This window comes from Passer montanus, unplaced genomic scaffold (genome assembly GCF_014805655.1).
Source record: "Passer montanus isolate IOZ18808 unplaced genomic scaffold, ASM1480565v1 scaffold48, whole genome shotgun sequence".
Taxonomy (NCBI): Eukaryota; Metazoa; Chordata; class Aves; order Passeriformes; family Passeridae; genus Passer; species Passer montanus.
The window spans coordinates 2,610,299-2,614,942 of NW_024369707.1; positions in this window are offsets into that span (position 1 = coordinate 2,610,299).

A 4,644-nucleotide genomic window follows, 5' to 3' on the forward strand; every position below is an offset into this window, starting at 1 on the left:
GTGTTCTTGGAGCTGTAGGATATTTGACTCTTTCAATCCTAGCCCTAAGCCTGACCCTCAGCATAAGACTAGCCCAAACCCAAACCCGTGGCTGGTGCAGATCAGGAAAGCTGCAGGAGCAGCAATGCTGGGGCCCTGCTGGGATCATTCTGGCACGCCTGTTCCTGCCCCACGAGTCCATTTGAGCCTCAGGCACTGGGTGCCTTGGAAATGCCACTCCTTGGTATCTAAGAAGCGTGCATTAAAAAAACCTGCTAAGCTTTGAAGAGAAGCAGCAGGCAAAGCTGTTACAATACATACTTAAATCACAGCAGTGATTGCACTACAACACCACAGACTAAGGGAAGCCAGCAGGAGAAACCCCTACACACAGACATTTCTAGAACTGTTTTGAAGAATTTGGTTCTATATATTGCTCTGGACAATGTAGAGATACTTAATTTTAATTACCATCAGGGATCTGAGAGCACAGATGGATGCCTGTTAATTAAAGCTAGGAGAGTTCTGTGTAAATTCAAAGAATAAAACAAATAAATATTAGCCTCACAAGAACATCCAAAGTAAAACACAATAATGAGTTTTGGAAGCAAGGAAGGAAATTATTGTCAGTGGAAAACAGCCAGCAACCTCTACTAGCAGCTGACCATCACTAACAACTCTGTCTTATCAGGAAGCAACTCATCAGGCAGATTAGAGGGACTGCCAAAAGCCAGGCAGATTAATAGAGGTATAGATCAATTTAGTCAGGTGTTGTCCAAAATCCAGTGGCAGCAGAAGTAGTAATACCAGTTACCTCTTCTGAGGCAGGAACAGGAAATAATAAAAACAATTTTTTAAAAATCTAATCAACATGCATAAAACCAGATTAAGCAACTAAAGATTGCCAACTAAAGATTACCAAGCAAGATCACTGCTATGTTTTCAGTAAAAAGGCTAAAATGGGAAAGCAGGGACAATGGAACATGGACAGTTAGATCAGTCCCCACTACCAATAGCCTCTACTAAATTTCAGCAATATATATCCTTTTATAGCTAATTTAGGACTCCGGAAGTGAAAGGTTCAAAGCCCCAAATACTTAAGTGTTTAAAAAATATGAAACAGGGAATATTCAAGTGGGACAACTTTTATAGACACTGCTACATGATTTCTTTTTGACACTGGAAACAAGGACATCAATTCTAAGGATGGATTCTTGCTAGAGTCAGTATCTGCAGTCATCAGCTCATCTCCTAAAAGAGGCCAGCAAGTAGCCTCTGCCTGTAGTTAATTTCAATAAACACAAGCCTAAAATGAACCAAAATCTTCACAATATCACACCTCCAACTTGGCAACAGACTCAAGATGTCACTCGGCAAACTGCTCTGGCATACAATGTGTCAGTGGAGTCCCACAGCAGCCCCTCAGCTTTGTGTCTTTTGGTAGATTTAGCAAGAAAGGATCATGCTGTTCACAGTACAACCCCAAGCAAAACCTTCCCTTCAACACTGTCTTTTTCTGAGCTCAGGTGTGACAACTGCAACCGAGCTGTGTTAGAGGATCTGCTTCTGAAGAGAAATAAGCCAGGGAAGACAATATACAGAAATAGATGCATGAATGAAACAAGCTTCCATAAAAAGCCAACAGCAACAGACCAGTCTTGACAGGGGGCATTAATCACTTCCTTAAAATACAAAACCTGGGTAAGTGGCAATATTTTGTATGGTAAAGACAAATGATTTTCCAGGTGAGCAATCCTAGTTACAGGCAGCACAAGAAAAACAAGTAGTCACAAATAATATGGATGGCACTATACATTGCTTATAAAAATGAACTGTGCATTTATATTATGTATATGTTTATATTATTTATAATATAAATAAATGTATAAAAATATTCATTAATTAGGCTACAGATTCTAGCAAACTATTTAACAATAAGGAAATGCCTCATTCTCTCCTAAAGTGTTTGGTTTTCTTTTCTGCAAGAAACCAGCTATGGTAGGACTGAGATGTGATATTATGCCAGTGTCCTCAGAAGCATTAAAAAGCCCCAAAATATCAGCTGCAGCAACTTGAAATCTTACCACAGATCAACTATGCAAAACTAAGCTCAAGTATGGCTATTTTAAGTACAGAAACTCTCGAGGTACAGAAACATGGCTGAGTAATCACATATAGAAAGTACTCTTAAGAAGAAAAAAAAAAAAAAGCATTGATACACAATGATTCAGTAATTTATGCCGGTAGCTCAAACATTATAGAGAGACTTTCAAAACCAGCATTGCTCCTACTGATATTATCCACAAACATCCTCTTCAGCTTGTGTTAAAACCTGTCCACTAGAGAAAGAGAGGAAAATTTCAGTAAAAGAAAGCATGAGACACTACAGATGGTAAAATAAATTTTAAAGAGAAATCAGACCCTTCCAGTCATGGAGAGAGTGTAAAAACCTGACTGCAGCCTGCTCTTTAGCTAATGAGCTCTGCCAAGCAGGAGGGCAGGCTGGCAGAGGCAGAGCTGCTGTCCCTGGGACCCACCTGGCTGGGCACGTGCTAAAGGCTTCTGAACAACAGCCATTACTGCTCTTCCACCTCTCTGAACAGAGCTGAACTTTTGCATTTGATCTTATCATATTTTTGAAATGAGAATGTAGAAAAACAGCCAAATAACTCACAAAAAGTCAAATGCCAGGAAGACTGAAAACCTACTAATTTCTCCACTATTAAAGCACAAGAAATTTCCATACACAGAACTTGTAGATTGTTTTTTCTCAGCAGTTTTCAATCATGTAATCTTTACTGTGTAACAGCAGTATATACTACCTCCACAAATTATTTGCCAAATAGTAATTATTCTGTCTTTTAAATTTGCTTCTTATAGAAATTATAAATAATTGCTTCATTCTATAACACTGCAGAGCTGTACAAGTCATCAGTTTCAGCTGCAACTTTGTCAAGCTATTTTGATTGTGCTCACAAATCTCAGGACTAAATGCTCCAAATAAAGGATTGTCACATTATTGAATCAAAGGTGAGAACCAATCTGAAGCCCTGTTGAAGTTGACTTCCAAATTTCAACCATTAACATAGAAAAAACACTTTATTATCCTGCCTTGTCATTCTCCCATGACCCCTTAGCCACTAACAATTGGCAGAGCAAACAACTGACAAACTCAGATGTTACAGATGCTCTGACAAGAATGCCTGGAAGATGTGGCTGCTTCACTTCTGGGGAGATGATTACATTTTTGTGAGTGCCTAGGAGCTAATGACCACTTCAATCAGAATGCTCTAATTAGGGGGCTATAAAGCCAAGGTCTTTCTTGCCCACTCTTTTCTGAGCCTCATTCCAGCAGTAAGAGCTAGACTGGAGATAGGCCATGACTTTACCCCTGCAGAGGCCACTAGCACTGGTGGCCAATAAAGGAATCATCCTGCATCTCTTCCATGGGCAACTCCAGCAGCTTGGCCATCTCACCAAGTATGGCCTGGGAGCGTTGCTCATCATCCCTGCCAGAAATGGCATCTGCATGGTGTGCACCCCTGATGTGGCTCCCAGGAAAGGCAGGTATGCAAGGCACAGCCCTGCCCTACCATTTCCAGAGGTTTCCAGTGGCAGCTCCCTGCTCAGTCTGCTGGAGCACCATGTGTCCTGCCCTTCATGCCCGCAGTGGAGTGGTTAGATACTGTCACAAAGATTAGATACTGTCACACACAACCTGCATTTCAGGGCCAGCCACCCTCATCTTCAGCTCCACACCACCTACAGCACACTCCTGCTGCCAGGGACCAAGCACAGCACTGCAGCAGCCCACGTGCGAAGGTGCAGCACCCGAGCATGCCATTTCACAGTTCACACTTCCAATGTCAGCTTGTTTGACAGGTTGCCAGCCCTGCCTCTGCGTCCCAGGCGCTCAGCCCCTTTCCCCTGCACCCACACCTCCGAGGGGCCACCCCTGCCTGCTGGCCATGTGACCGCTGCTCACAAGATGGGTGACATAATCTAGGTCCAAAGCAGATTATTTTTAACTCAGCCCCCCACTCACTGATCTAATTTACAGTAGAATATTACAACAGTTGTATCAACACTGTTCGTGGGGCAGGGAGACACAGCCAGGCACAGGCAGAGAAGAGCAGCTGGAGTTGCAGGAAATAAGGTTACTGCAGAGGCCAAGAACTGTGGCTTCAAGTGGCGGTCACGTGCCACATCCTGTCCTTTTTCTCCCCAAGATACAGGACATTTTCTTCTAATTAACTAGCAACTGGAAATTAAATTTACATACATCTGCCTGTTTCTACTGAGTTCCTTTGCAAGTCAGCAATTCTCCTGAGTTAAAGTATTCCATTAATTCTAAACCATGAATCCTCAAGGTCCAGAAACGGCTTCTAAGAACTCTAAAGGGAGAAACTAAGGTCATGCTTTTTAGGTTTAATCAAGAACAATAAATGTACTGGTCACAGGTCCATATCTCCACTGAAATATGGTTTGGGATCAACAAACAGGGTTCAAACCCACTGTTTTGAAGGAAAAATACCCAAGATCCGTGCTAGCAATAAACAGGATTGCAGATTTCCCTTATCTCCTGACATCTTTAGCTTTCTAATATCAGTCTCTCTACTGCTTAAATATTTAAATAGGGGATTGCAGATTTCCCTTATCTCCCTT